At 36.9% G+C, this 15,984-nt stretch overlaps 1 protein-coding gene across 1 annotated transcript in view; it reads left to right on the top strand.

The window, feature by feature from the left end:
* The window catches only part of ERAP1 (endoplasmic reticulum aminopeptidase 1), a 132,988-nt gene that overhangs the window by 42,299 nt on the left and 74,705 nt on the right, over positions 1 to 15,984 (top strand). The window contains exon 2 of the mRNA XM_085014102.1: positions 4,785 to 4,864. The gene's annotated coding sequence lies outside the window, so the exon portion shown is untranslated. The remainder of the gene's footprint in view (positions 1 to 4,784; positions 4,865 to 15,984) is intronic.

Raw genomic sequence — 15,984 nt, 5'->3', positions numbered from 1 at the left:
GTCCCTGTAGACTCTTCCACTTCCCTTTTCATTCCACTTTCCTGGAATCAGGATAATTCCTTCTCCATCAAGTCTTCCATAAACTGACTCTTGCCAAAGGAAACCTTCCTGATGCCCTAGACTACATTAGGTTACCGGACTGTAATTCACAAGGCTGGGAGCCATGTCTGTCTTGCTGGGGGCTGAGTCCTTAGCATCTAACACAGTCCTTAGCATCTATCTGGGTGCTTGGCACATAGTAGCTGCTCAGTAAATTTGTTAAATGTTTATAAGCTATTTTTTCTCTTCTGTAAATCCAGCCTAATACCACCATAGCCGAAAACCCCAGGCTCATTTATAATTAGGACATGTGAAATGCAGTCATAATAGTAGATGATATGTATTGGGGGCTCTATTTTATCTCAAAATGAAGCTAAATCTTACACATGGAATGCCATTCTATGTCAAGCAACTACACTTTAACCAGCCTAACTGCTCAAGGCAGACAATATGCTGGCCATCCATTTATACCATTTGGACTGTATACCATTTATACAAATTTCACATTTGAAAATCCCCTTTAGGCAGTAACACAGACCTCTTGACCTTACTGACTTTATGAAGCTGAGGCCAGTAGCTCGGAGTCATAGAAACCAGCCAACATTGATAATGCCACAGATACTACCAATAATATGTTATTTTTGTTAGGCTTGCTTACACTTGAAAAAGCTCTCATATATATTATACCATTGATCCCCAGAAAAATACTGTACAGAAATCATGGCATGTATTACCACATTTTACAGATGAGAAAACTGAAGCTCAATAAGGTGAAGTAACTTGCTGGGATCTTAACAATACCAGTGGAAAGGTCAAGGCAGGTGTCTAGCCTTCTAGCTCTGTCCAGGGTGTTCTCCACGTTATGATGCAGCTAGAATGACATTCAGGCACTGTCCCCATTCAGGAAAGATATGAACAAGGAAGCTTGTCCCCACAGAAAAGAATATCCTTCCTGGTCCAGCCCATCTTATTTCACAGAACAGCCCAAGGCAGCACAGCAGCCAGCAGAACTGTTCCCTGGTCTCAACATACTCTTGCAGAAGAGCCACTAGTAGCTGAGCAATGAAGCTGGAGACAGCCTGCTGTGCGCTGCTGCCCTGTGGTTCTGACGGGCTTTGTGCTCCAGTAGAAGAGAGTCCAGCCTGAGAACAGCCTTCAGGGGGCAAGAAGGGTACCCCTGTGTGGCTCAGAGACCAAGTTAGCAAACATCCGATACTTAATCCAGGCTCTGTGCTAGTCATGGGGGTCCAGAGATGAAGAGAAAAGTTCTGTTGCCCAGCTTTTGTGTGTGTGTGTGTGTAGGGTCATCTGAGATCAGTTTCATCTTTTTCAATTGGAATGTAACAGCCAGTGATAGGTTTTGGCAGACCAGTCTTCAGAGCCAGGCTTCTTAGAATTCTTTTGTGGTTGATACTGTTTGATTTGAATGTGCCTGTGAGCAGGGACACAGGAGAGTTTTAAAATGAGAATATCTTGCTGGCATCCCATTTTGTTATTCTTTCTTTTCTCACTTTTATTCCCTCGTTGCCCTTCCATTCTGAGCATGAAATATTAGCTGTAGTGACTATTTATTTACATACCATGATTATTCTAAGTTAGGGCTTCTCTGGGCTCTATTAAGACAGCACATCTAACAAGTGAAATGTTGGCCCGGGGGAGTTTCGTCATGCCCTGTAAATCTAGTTAACTCTGTTACTGAAGACAAATACTGTCAGGCAAATTTAAAGCTCTGAGATATATGAGAAATACTCAGTAATCTTTGGCATAAACCCCAAGTCAAATGGATCATCATGTTATTAGTTCAGGTTGTTAGGTGCAATTAAATGATTGTACCAGTGGCTCAATGTTTGCTGTAACCAAACTGATCTCCCATTGTGGCTTAACAGCAAAAACAGGTAGATTCTACAGTTCAGCCTCTTTGTCCCTCCAGCCTGCTGTCCTGCTCTTGTTCTCGTAGATTCCTACCTCACCTTTGCTTTCTGACCCATTTTAAATGCATATTGGGGACCTGAACTTGGCTTTATGTTTTGGATATGATTGTTTGTTATTTTCCCTCTGACCCTCATTTATTTTGTTGCTTAATCTCTGCCCTGGTCCTTAGGGGCCTTCCATCTATCCCTGGCTATAACACACATTACATTCAGTTAGAATTAAGAAAGGCTGAATAAATATCACTGAATACATGGCTTTTACATTTAAGGTTATTGTTTTTTTGTTTCTTGGTTTTTTGTTTTGTTTCATTTTGTTTTGTTTTGTTTTGTTTGTCTTTTTAAGGCCGCATCTGCAGTATATGGAGGTTCCCAGGCTAGGGGTCTAATTGGAGCTACAGCTGCTAGCCTACACCACAGCCACAGAAATGACAGATCCTTAACCCACTGAGCGAGGTCAGGGATCAAACCTGTGTCTTCAGAGATTCTACTCAGATTCGTTTCCATTGAGCCAGGACTGAAACTCCACTTTTAAGTTTTTTGTGAACTAATGGGAAAGGAGATCCTGTACTATCGCTGTGGTTCTATCTCTAATTACTCAAAAGGAAGAGGCATGGCATATAGTGTGGTAATTATATAGCCTTCAAAAACAGACCACCTGGATTTGAAACTCAGGCCTGCATTTCTTGGCTATGTAACTTTGGGAAGTCACTTAATTCCTCTGTGCTCAGTTTCCTCATCTGTACAGTGGTGATTATATAGCTACTTTACAGGGTTGCATAAGATTAACAATTTCAGTTACATTTTTATTGTTATAGTTCATTACGCAAAAATTTATTGAGAGTTTTCTATTTCAGGCATTGTGCTAAATATTGAAGGTCAAATGAGCACAGATGTAGTTTCTTCCCTCCCTCCAGTGGGAGAAACAAACAAAAAGGCAGCTATAACCTGATGTGATAAGTGTGTGGGAGGAGTAAGACAAGATGTTTTGCGAGCACGTACGGGTCTGCCTCAACCCAGCCCTGGGCAATCCAGGAAGGCTTTCTTGAGGAAGTGATCTGACACTGAGTCCTAAAAGATGGGAAGGAATTATCCAGGAAGAGTGGAGATCACATCCTAAGCAAAGAGGTGGAATCTGGTGTCAAATTTCTCAAGCTGCATTAGACTGAAATATAATATCCCAAAGAGGTTAATAATTTGTCTCTTTCCAAACTAATGTCCTTTAAATATTTGTTCAAAATGTATTTATAGGGAAGATGACTACCACATAGGAGGAACGGAAAATAGTTTTTTTTGCAATCATCCCAGCAGTTCAGCTGTGACCCACAGTCCTTCCCAGCACTGTATTTAACAGGACCCACCCACCCTTTCTTCCTTCCTTTCTTTCTTTTTTCTTCCTTTCTCTTTTTAGGGCCACATTCACAGCATATGGAAGTTCCCAGCCTAGGGGTTGATCAGATCTACAGCAGCCAGCTTATACCTCAGCCACAGCAACACAGGATCCGAGCTGCATCTGCAACCTACGCCACAGCTCATGACAATGTTGGATCCTTAACCCACTGAGCAAGGCCAGGGATTGAACCTGCTTCCTCATGTATACTAGTTGGGTTCGTTAACCACTGAGCCACGACAGGAACTCCATGACCCACTCTTTCTCAAATGATAGAAACTCAAGCCTATTGCTTGAGGTCTCATCCTATTTTTCACCTCGGGAATTTTAACGCTATTCCTCCTAACTCCACATAGTGGTCTTCTTGACAAAATTCTGTGACATTTCCAGCAATATTTTAGTTAAGGTTACCTTAAAATTATTTTATACTCAGTACTACACACATACCACAGACCGGTTAGAATGACAGCTGCCTTAGTGCAGAGCCAGGCCTGGTTGCCCTGCTGGACCAGGCATTAAAACCTTCTGTTTCTGGTTGGTGAAATTGCCCAGTGTGGGCTTAGCTGGGTTGAGGAACTTCTGGAAGTCCAAGGGGAGAAATTAGGGAGGCTATAATGATGGTCTGGAGACTTGTGGGCTCAGGAAAACCATACAGAAGTATTTCAACATTTTAGCTACTGGAACAATTGCACTGTGCATATCTGTTAAATAGTAGTCTTGGTTTTGGCACCTATCAAAATGTAGTGCCATAGTCAGCCACTTAGCTCTACTGCTTTCTGAATCCCTCTGTGGGCTTCTGTGATGCTGAAAGGAGACGGGCAGGGGCAGAAAGGCAGATAGATAGTCCACAAGTGATATGCTGGGTTTATACTAGAGAAGGATAACATAAACCCACAAACATGTGTGTGTATATGTGTGCATATGTATATATGTACATTTGCACTAATTACCAGAAAATTGAGAATTCCCTTCCTCTGTATACGGCTACTCCCTTTTACCCACCAGACCAAGAAAGAGAGGTCTTAGAACTCAAATCCACTGGACTATGAAAGCAGATCTAAATGTAACTCGAGCTGTTGAATAAGTGGGGAGAGGTAGAAATAACCCAAGGGTGGCCAAAATCCTGCTGCCATCTCCTCTGGTGGTGAGCCAAAACTTCAAGACTGCATCACCACTTTTTTTTTTTTTTTTTTTTTTTGAGCAAAATGTCTGGTTGCTGTTGAGTCATGGAAAAGAACCATACTCTTTAGCCTAAAATCAAAGGAAGCAATTCACCAAGGAAGCTCCAGAGGGAACATACCTCTACCCACCCACTTGGATTGGTTTTTCCTCCAAAGACTTCCTGATACACAATAGTTTGAAGAGTGAGAAATTCGATGTATCCTGTGAAAGTAGTTTTGACAGAATTTCTCTTTACATTTTTGCAGCTCAAGTTTATTGGATACTTCTTCAACTTCCCTTATCACTGATTGAAATTATGGTTTTCTACAGGCAAAAAGGCTTGGTGGTGAGTACATTCATTTAACTTGTCGTAACAATGATGATACAGACATGTAGTCTGTTCGCCTATCCTGTGTGATTTTTTTTTTAATGCTCATTCACTCGAATGCATTAGAAATAAACTGAAGCATATTAAACTTTTAAAAAATATTTTAATATTTAAGAGTTTAGTTGAACGACAGTTTGAATGAGGAAGCATCAGACCAGAAGTGGCAAGATATACTCTACCAAGAGGAGCTAGGGGAAAGAATTTCATAGATAAAAAGTAGAGGCAAAGCAAGGAAATTATTTGATTGGTTATAGTTTAAGTGACTGCTTTATTGGGAAAGCCCAGTTGGCTGTGATTGGTTGTCCTTAGCTTTCCATTTTTTAACTTTGCGGTATTTATAAAACCTGTAGGTTTTGGTTTGCTTAGTAGGTTGCTAACATGTTAGAACCACCTCATGCTACTGGCTTCCTTGTTTGAGTAACTTAACATATGTATTTGTGAATTGGAAAATGAGGTCAGTGTATCGTGGAGGTTGTGTGGGTTCACACATAATTTTCCTCAACACATTCGTGTTTCAAAGCCATTAGAGCCAAGCTTTCTCACAATTCGAGAAAAAAACTTGACAGTACCTTAAAACTTAATCTAAAAGTCAAAAATTCTGCAGAAATGCCTTTCCTTTGTATGAAATGTGGCTTGTTCAATACTTCAAGAATCACTGCATTTTCTGTGTTAAGTAAGCTCTCTGGGGAGTTTCAGGTAGAGAGGAAGAAGCTTAAAGACATTTATCCCATATTAAAAGAGAAATTAATGGCAAATTAGGTTGTTCTCAGATTGTATTTTAAATTTTGGTTAAATTTATGAAAGTGCTTGTCTTCAAGGACATTCATTTCATTCAGTGCCAGATTTTTAACCCATTGAGCAAGACCACGGGTTGGACCCTCATCCTCTTGGATGCTAGTCAGGTTCTTAACCACTGAGTCACAACGAGAACTCTGAAAGGACTGAGATTCTATGGCAAATGCCCATGGAAATTTAACCATAGTAGCATAATTTCTTTTTTGGATTCTTGTTATTTTTATTAAGGTATTGATTTCAAAGCTACATTTAAAAAATTGAGATATACTTGATATACAACATTAGTTTTGGCTGTACAGCCTAGTGATTCAAAATTTGTATCGATTAAGGTGCAAATTAAGTTATTATAAAGCATTAATTATATTCACTGCACTGTGCAATATATCCTCTGTTGCTTGTTCATTTTATATGTAATAGTTTGTACCTCTTAATATCCTACCCTTATTCTGCCCCCACCTCCTCAGTGGTATCTAATTGTTCTCTATATCTGTGAGATTTCTGTTTTCTTATGTTTGTTCATTTATTTTGTAGATTCTACATATAAGTGGTAAAATACATTATTTGCCTGCCTCCCTCAGACTTACTTCACTAAGCATAATACCCTCTAGGTCCATTCATGTTGCAAATGGCAAAAATTCATTCTTTTTATGGCTGAGTAGTATTCTATTGTGTGTGTGTGTGTGTACATTGTGTGTGTGTGTGTGTGATGTATACCACATCTTTTTTATCCATTCATTGATGGGCACTTAGGTTACATCTGTGTCTTGGATATTATAAATAATGCTGCTATGAACATTTGGATGCATTTATCTTTTTCAATTAGTGTTTTCATTTTCTTCATAGATATTCCTAGGAGTGGAATTGCTGGATCATATGATAGTTATATTTTTCTTTTATGAGGAACATCTGCACTATTTTCCGTTTGTGGATGCACAAATTTGTATTTCCACCCACAGTGTATGAGGTTTTCCTTTTCTCTGTATCCTCAGCAGCATCTGTTATTTGTGGTCTGTTTGATGATAGCCATTCTGACAGCCATAAGGTGACATCTCATTGTAGTTTTTATTTGCATTTCCCTGATGATTAGTTATGTTGGGTGTACCTGTTGACCATCTGTATGTCTTCTTTGGAAAAATGTCTATTCAATTCTTTCCCCCATTTTTAATTGGGTTGTTTGCTTTTTGATACTGAGTTGTATGTACTGTTTATATATTTTGGATATTATCCCCTTTTCAATCATACTATTTGCAAATATTTTTTCTTATTCTGTAGATTGTCTTTTCATTTTGTGTATAATTTCTTTTGCTTTGCAAAAGATTTTAATTGGGTTCCATTTGATTAGTTGTACTTTTGTTTCCTTTGCCTTAGGAGACAGATTCAAAAAGATATTGCTATGATTTATGTCAAAGAGTATTCTGCCTTTGTTTTCTTCCAAGAGTTTTATGTTCTGGTCTTATATTGAGGTCTTTAATCCACTTTGAATTTATTTTTATAAATGATATGAGGAAATATTCTAATTTCATTCTACTAAACATAGATGTCCAGTTTTTTCAGCACCACTTACTGAAGAAAATGTCTTTTCCCCATTGTATATTTTTGTCTCCTTTGTCACAGATCAGTTGACCAGAAGCATATGGGTTTATTTCTGGGCTTTATCCTATTACATTGATCTATGTGTCTGTTTTTGTGTCAGTACTATACTGTTTTGATTACTGTAACTTTGTAGTATGATATGAGGTCAGGAGGTATGATACTTCCAGCTCCATTCTTTCTCAAAATTGCTTTGGCTATTCGGGGTCTTTTGTGTTTTCATACAAATTTTATAATTATTTGTTACAGTTCTGTGAAAAACGTCATTGTTATTTTGATAAGATCACATTGACTCTATAGATTGTCTTAGGTAGTATGATCATTTTAACATTAATTCTTCCAATCCATGCATATGGTATATCTTTTCATCTGTTTGTGTCATGTTCAATATATTTCATCATTGTTTTATATTTTTCTAAGTACAGGTCTTTAACTTCTTTAGGTAGGTTTATTCCTAGGTATTTTATTTTTGATGTGATAGTAAAAGGGATTTTTTTCTTAATTTCTCTTTCTGATAGTTCATTGTTACTGTATAGAAATGCTCAAATTTCTGTATATTAGTTTTGAATCCTGCAACTTTACCAAATTCATTGACATGCCCTAGTAGTTTTTCTGGTGGCTTCTTTAGGATTTTCTACGTATAGTATTATGTCAATGTAAACAATGGCAGTTTTACTTCTTCTTTTCCAATTTTGATTCCTTTTATTTCTTTGTCTTAACGATTCCTATGGCCAGGACTTCCCATACTATGTTGAATAAGAGTGCCAAAAATGGACACTTTTTTCTTGTTCCTGATCTGAGGTGGAATGCTTTCAGATTTTCACCATTAAGTATGATTTTAGCAGTAGGCTTACTCTAGATGGCTTTTACTATGGTGAGGCATGTATCCTCCATACTCACTTTATGGAGAGTTTTTTTTCTTATTAAAGTTAGTAGGTTTACAATGTTGTGTCAATTTCTGATGCATTGACAAAGTGACTCAGTGATACTTTTTTTAAAAATATCTTCCATTATGGTTTATCCCAAGAGATTGACTATAGTTCCCTGTGCTATACAGTAGGACCTTATTGTCTATCCATTCTGAATGTAACAGTTTGCATTTATTAACCCCCAAGTCCCAATCCATCACCTTCCCTCTCCCCTCCCCCTTGAAAACCAGAAGTCTGTTCTCTGTGAGTCTGCTTCTGTTTTATAAATAGGTTCATTTGTATCATATTTTAGATTATACATATAAGTAATACATATGGTATTTGTCCTTCTCTTTCTAACTTCACTTAGTATAATGTCTAGTTACATCCAAGTTGATGCAAATGACAATGTTTCATTCTTTTTTATAGTATTATTCCATTGTATATACACATGTACTACGTCTTCTTAATCCATTCATGTCAATGGACATTTAGGCTGTTTCCATGTGTTGGGTATTGTGAATAGTGCTGCTATGAATATAGGAGTGCATTTATCTTTTTAAATTAGTGTTTTTACTTTCACCAGATGTATACCTAGGAGTGGGACTGCTGGATCATATGGTAGTTCTATATTTATTTTCTGAGGAACCTCCACACTGTTTTCTATTGTGGTTGTACCAATTTACATTCCCACAACAGTGTAGGAGGATTCCCTCTCTCTATACCCTCCCAAGCATTTGCTCTTTGTATAATTATTAATGATGGCCATTCTGACTGGTGTGAGGTGGTATCTCATTGTAGTTTTGGTTTGCATTTCTTTAATAATTATTGATGCTGAGCATCTTTTCATATGCATGCTGGCCATCTGTATGTCTTCTTTGGAAAAATGTCTGTTTAGGTCTTCTCTCCATTTTTCAACTGGGTTGTTTGGTTTTTCGGTTGTTGAGTTTTTTGCATTGTTTTTATATTATGGAGGTTCAGTCCTTGTTGGTTGCACCCTTTGCAACTATTTTATCCCATTTCATAGGTTGTCTTTTCGTTTTTCTTAATGGTTTCCTTTGCTGTGAAAAAGCTTGTCAGTTTGATTAAGTCCCATTGTTTTATTTTTGCTTTTATTTCTATTGTTTTGGGAGACTGACCTGAGACTATATTCATAAGGTTGATGTCAGAGAATGTTTTGCTTAGGTTCTCTTCCAGGAGTTTGATGGTGTCTTATCTTATATTTAAGTCTTTAGCCATTTTGAGTTTCTTTTTGTGCATGGTGTGAGGGTGTGTTCTAGTTTCCTTGATTTACATGCAGCTGTCCAGTTCTCCCAGCACCACTTAGTGAAGAGACTGTCTTTTTTCCCCATTTGATAGTCTTGCCTCCTTTGTCAAAGATTAATTGACTGTAGGTGCCTGGGTTTATTTCTGGGTTCTCTGTTCTGTTCCATTGTTCTGCATGTCTGGTTTTGTGCCATTAACATTCTGTCTTGACCACTGTGGCTTTGTAATTTTGTCTGAAGTCTGGAAGAATTTGCCTCCCTCTTTGTTTTTTATTTTCTTAGGATCACTTTGGCAATTTTTGGTCTTTTATGGTGCCATATAAATTTTTGAATTATTTATTCCACTTCTGTGAAAAATGTCATGGATAATTTGATAGGGATTGCATTAAATCTGTACATTGCTTTAGCTTTATGGCCATTTTTACAATATTGGTGCTTCCAACCCAGGAGCATGGGATATCTTTCCATTTCTTTGAATCCTCTTTAATTTCCTTGATTAATGTTTTATAGTTCTCAGTATATAAGTCTTTCACCTCCTTGGTCAGGTTTATTCCTAGGTATTTTTTTTTTTATGACAGTATCATTGTTTGGTTTTTGTATTAAGGTGATGGTGGCCTCATAAAATGTCATTGGGAGTGTTTCTTCTTTTTTTCAATCTTTTGGAAAAAACAGATTGGTATAAATTCTTCCTAATATGTTTGATAGAATATTGATAGAACACCTGTGAAGCCATCTGGTCCTGGACATTTGTTTGTAGGGATGTTTTTAAAAATTACTATTACATGTTTAATTTCATTTCTAGTGATATGTCTATTCAAATGATCTGTTTCTTTTTGATTCAGTTTTGGCAGGGTGTATTTTTAGAAAGCTGCCCACTTCTATGTAGTCAAACTTGTTGGCATATAATTGCTCATAGTATTCTCTCATGGTTTTTTGTATTTCTGCAGTATCATTTGAGATTTATCCTTTTTCATTTCTTACTTTTATTTATTTGGGTTCTCTCTCTCTCTTGATGAGTCTGGCCAGAGCATTACCAATTTTCTTTACCCTTTCAAAGAACCAGCTCTTAGACTTATTGATTTATTTTCTATTGCTTTTTGAATCTCTATTTTATTTATTTCTTCTCTCATCCTTTTTTTTTTTTTTTTTTTTTTTTTTGTCTTTTATCTTATGAGGGCCACACCTGTGGCATATGGAGGTTCCCAGGCTAGGGGTCTAATCTGCTGGCCTATGCCAGAACCACAGCAACATCAGATCCAAGCTTCTACAACTTACACCACAGTTCATGGCAATGCCAGATCCTTAACCCACTGAGCAAGGTCAGGGATCAAACCTGTAACCTCATGGTTCCTAGTCGGATTCATTTCCACTGCACCACGACTGGAACTTCTCTTCACTAATCTTTATGATCTTCTTCCTTCTGCTGACTTTAGATTTTATTTCTCTTTTTCTAATTCTTTTAGGTAGCATGTTAGTCTGTTGATTTGAGATTTTTCTTGCTTTTTGAGGAAGGCCTATATTACTATGAATTGCCCTCCGAGAACTCCTTTAGTTTCTAGTTCCTTTTTAAAGTAGTCTGCATTACTGTTGATAACCATTCTCATTTGCTTCAGTATTTTCATTACCTCCTTTTCTAAACTTAGTGTCTTTTAGACTGCAGAGGTGTGTCTCCTTGTTTGCTCCTTCAGGGAAATTCTCCTGTTATTTTAACTGGGAGTGGTGCCTGTGCTTATTCATTTTGTTTATATTTTTCTTACTCTGTGAGTTTAGCTAAAACAATTATCTACTGTGGTCTTAGAGGGCTATTTATATGTGTGGGAGCATCCCTGGGTAACTTGTGTGGGTTTACAATTTTCCTGTCTTTTTTTTTTTTTTTTTTTGGCCTGAGGGCTGCCTGAGGGCTGCTTTTTGTTGTGGATGTTTGCTACCTGTTTCCTCAGTATGGGCAGGCCATTATCTGTTTGATAAGGCATGTGCAGCTGCCTGCCCTGTGTGTTCTTCCAGGGAGATGGGGGCAGTGGGAGGGCACTCAGTTGCAGGGCCCTCAGAAGCAGCAACACCTGGGGTGACTAGGATGGCAGGCGCTGCTTGGCATGGAACTCTCAGTAGTGCTGGGCTGTGCCCACCTCTGGAATACAAGATGGCTGCAGCAGTTTGCAGCTGACCTTGTAGCCCACAGAAGAGGCATCCTGATGCCTGAGAGCCTGCACATGGGCAGAGAAAGAAGTTACTATGGTGGTCCCACCCCTCTCCTCTCACAGTCCCTAACCATAGCACTTTGCTTCTCTGATGGGCTAAGCCTCCTCCTGCAATCCCTCAGCTTGGCACATTGCTCTCCAGCCCCTCAGGCTGTCTCCACACAGCCAGCCTAGTCCTTAGTCCTCTCCCCGGAAATGACCTCTGAAGCCTGAGTTTCAGCACTCAGTGCCCCTGCCCCAGGTGTCTCAGACTGTGTTGTGTGATACTGACAGTCTGTAAAGATCTCTGTCTCTTCGCCCTCCTCAGACTGGCTGCTGTGCTTTTCTCCGAGGCTTTGAGTCTCCCCCTCTATCCAGGCTGATCTCCCTGCCAGGCAGAGGTGCTAGTTGTGTGAGAATCCTTTCCTCTTCTACAGCTCCCTCTCAGGAGCACTGGTCCCATCCTGATTCCTTTTTTTTTTTTTTTTAATCTTCTTTTTCTGTCTTTTTTTCCTTTTGTTTTAGACAGTTACATGGAAGTTTTCTTTCCCTTTTTGGAAGTCTCATGTCTTCTGCCAACATTCAGTAGATGGTCTGTGCAAAACATTCTATATGTAGGTTTTGTTTTTTTGTTTTTTTTCAAATGTATTTTTTGGAGAAAGTGCGAAGGTACAGTCCATGTCTTAATTCTCTGCCATCTTGATCCCTGTGATGAGTTTCTATTGTAAATGGATATTGAATTTTGTCAAGGGAATTCCCATTGTGACGCAATGGAAACAAATCCAACTAGGAACCATGAGTTTGCAGGCTTGATCCCTGGCCTTGCTCAGTGGGTTAAGGGTCTGGCATTGCCGAGAGCTGTGGTGTAGGCCGCAGATGTGGCTTGGATCCTTTGTTGCTGACGCTGTGGTGTAGACCAGCAGCTATAGCTCTGATTGGACCCCTAGCCTTGGAACTTCCATATGCCACAGGTGCAGCCCTAAAAAGACACACACACACACAAAAAAATGAATTTTGTCAAAAGCTTTTTCTGCGTCTATTGAGATAATGATATGAATTTTATTTTTTAATTTGTTAATTGATTGTATCTCACTGACTGGTATGTGAATATTGGACCATCCTTGCATCCATGGTATAAATACCAATTGATGTACTATATGATTGTACTGTATTTTTGCTTTTGTTTTGCTAATGTTTTGTTGGAGAATTTTTATAACTGTTTATCAGTAATATTGGCTTATAATTTTCTTTTTCCATGGTACTTTGGTCTGATTTTTGTATCAGAGTAATACTGGCCTTGTAGAATAAATTGAGAAATGTTACTTTCTATGTAATTTTTTGGAATAGTTCAAGAGGCATAGGTGTTAACTGTTTTATAAAGAGAGAAGGATTCACCTGTGAAGCCATATGGCCCTGGACTTTTGTTTGTTGGGAAATGTTTTATCACTGGTTCATTTTCATTACTAGTAATTGGTCTCTTCATATTTTCTACTTCTTCCTGGTTCAGTCTTGGGAGATTGTACATTGTGAAGAATTTATCCATTTATTCTAGGATAAATTTATCCATTTCTTCTAGGTCTATTTTATTGCTGTATCATTGTTCATAGCAGTCTCTTATGATCCTTTGTGTTTTTATGGCATTGTTTATAACTTTTCCTTTTTCATTTCTGATATTTGTTGATTTGGAAGCTCTCCTTTTTTTCTGATGAATCTGGCAAAAGGTTTATCAATTTTGTCTATCTTTTCAAAGAACAAGCTCTTAGTTTCATTGGTCTTTTCTGTTGGGTTATTTTTTTTTTTTTTTAGTCTCTATTTCATTTATTTCTATTCTGAGATTTATGATTTCTTTCCTTCCACTAACTCTGAGTTTTGTTTTTTTTCCTTCTTTTTCAAGAAGTTCCTTTAGTTTACGGTTGTTTATTTGAGACTTTTCTTGTCTCCTGAGGTAGATTGTATTACTATAAACTTCCCTCTTAGAACTTCTTTTGCTGCATCCTATAGATACTTTATTACTGTGTTTCATTTTCATTTCTCTCCAGGTATTTTGTCATTTATTTTTTTATTTCTTTAGTGATCCATTGATTGTTTAATAGCATATTGTTCAGCCATCACAAGTTTGTGAATTATGCAGTTTTTTCCTTGTAGTTGATTTTTAGTCTCATAGCCTTGTGGTCAGAAAAGATACTTGATTTTCCTAAGAAAATTGGAGTATGAGAATTGTTTTATGTCCTATCATATGATATATTCTGGAGAACATTCCATGTGCACTTGAAAAGAATGTGTATTTTGCTGCTTTTGAATTCAATGTTTTATTTATATACGTTTAGTCTAATGTGAAATTTAAGGCTAATGTTTCCTTATTGATTTTCTGTCTGAATTATCTGTCTGTTGATGTAAGTGGGTTTTTACATTCCCCTACTTTTATTGTGTTACTGTTAGTTTTTCCCTTTATGTTTATTAGTATTTATTTTACGTATTTATTTCCTCTTTTTTTCTCATTGTTATATCTTCTACTTGGTTTAATCCTTTGATATTATGTAATGTTCTTCTTTGTTTCTTGTTAGAATCTTTGTTTTAAAGTCTATTTTTTTGAATATAAACATTGCTACTCTGGCTTTCTTTTGTTTTCCATTTGAAAAGAATTCATTTTTCCATCCCCTACCTTCACTCTGTGTGTGTATTTGGATCTGAAGTGAGTTTCTTGGAGGAAGCATATCCATGAGTCTTATTTTTGTATCCTTTCAGCCTCTCTTCATTTTTTGATTGGAGCATCTTGTCCATTTACACTTAAAGTAATTATTGGTAGGCAAATGTTGCCATTTTATTAATTGTTTTGTCATTGTTTTTGCAGTTCTTTTCGTTTCTTTTCTTCTCATATCTTGTGTTGATAATTATCTTTAGTGCTATGTTTGAACTCCTTTCCCTTTTTTGTGTGTCTGTGTATCTGTTAAAGATTTTTGGTTTATGGTTAAAAGAGGTTTACATATAACAATCTATATCTATAGGTATAATATATATATATAATATAAATATAGGTATTTTATATATATATATATTAAGTTTTAAGTTGCTGATCTCTTAATTTCAAACACATCTTAACAACCCTGCATTTTACTTTCCTTCTCTCGTAATTACTATTTTTGACATCATATTTTACATCTTTTTGTTTTGTGTGCACTACTTACTGTGGATATAGATTATTTTTCTACTTTTGTCTTTCAAACTTCCTACTAGGTTTGTCTGTGGTCAACTTAGTATCTTTAATGTATGTTTGCCATTATCCTTAAGCTTTTCCTTTCCATCGTTTTCATGTTTCTGGTTGTGGCCCGTTTCTTTTTTACTTAGAGAAGTTCCTTTAACATTTATTGTAATCCTGATTTGGTGGTGCTGAACTATTTTAGCTTTTGTTTGTTTGTAAAACTTTTGATCTCTCCATCAAATCTGAATAATTTCCATGTAGGGTAGTTTTGGTTGTAGGTTTTTTCCTTTCATCACTCTAAATGTATCATGCCACTATCTTCCAGCCTGAAGAGTTTGTCTGAAAAGTCAACTCAGAGTCTTACAAGAATTATCTTATGTGTAACTTGTTGCTTTTCCTTTGCTACTTTTAATAATTTCTCTTTTTTAATTTTTGAAATTTTTATTACAACATGTCTTAGTATAGTCCTCTTAGGGTTGATTCTGTTTGAAACTGCCTGTGCTTCCTGTACCTGGATGTTTGTTCCATTCCCAGGTTGGGGAAGTTTTCAGCCTATTGTCTTCAGATGTGTTCTTTGCCACTTTCTCTCTCACATCTGAAGTTCCATTGTATTTAAATATTGTGCCCTTAATGGTATTATTTCCCATAGGCTCTTTTATTTTTAGTGTGTAATTTTTGCAAAATTCAAGTTTTTTAGAAACACATATATCTTGTTATTGTAAATCCCTATATATTTCACTTGAAAAAAAATGAAAATAAAATCTAAGAGTGTTCAGAGTTCTTTTACAACACTGTTCTTTAATGATTTATGTGTATGATTTGCTTAATCTGATTTGTTTATACATCCAAGTAAAATTGTGGGTGTAGAACACTTTATCATGATTAGGGCATCTATTGAATAAAAAAATAGTACTAAGTTGTGTCAATGGCTACAATTATTTATTGACTTTTACTACCTGCTAGATAATGCACCATGCTGAGTGTTTGCGTGATCTTCTCATTTGTTCTCCCAACAGACTTAGGAGATTGAAGCTATTACTACCACTTTACAGATAAGGAAAGTAAAATTGAAGAGGATTAAGTAATTAGCTTAGGTAACATACCCGTATGTATGTATGTATCTATTCAGATGAGGGTGGGGGAC

The sequence above is a fragment of the Sus scrofa genome, chromosome 2, assembly GCF_054392235.1.
Source record: "Sus scrofa isolate SSC_HxYL_T2T_F1_AM1 chromosome 2, Sscrofa_HxYL_maternal_Yorkshire_Landrace_v2.0, whole genome shotgun sequence".
In the NCBI taxonomy this organism is placed as follows: domain Eukaryota; kingdom Metazoa; phylum Chordata; class Mammalia; order Artiodactyla; family Suidae; genus Sus; species Sus scrofa.
Note: the sequence above shows the minus strand (reverse complement) of the source record. Positions and strands in the feature narration are given on the sequence as shown.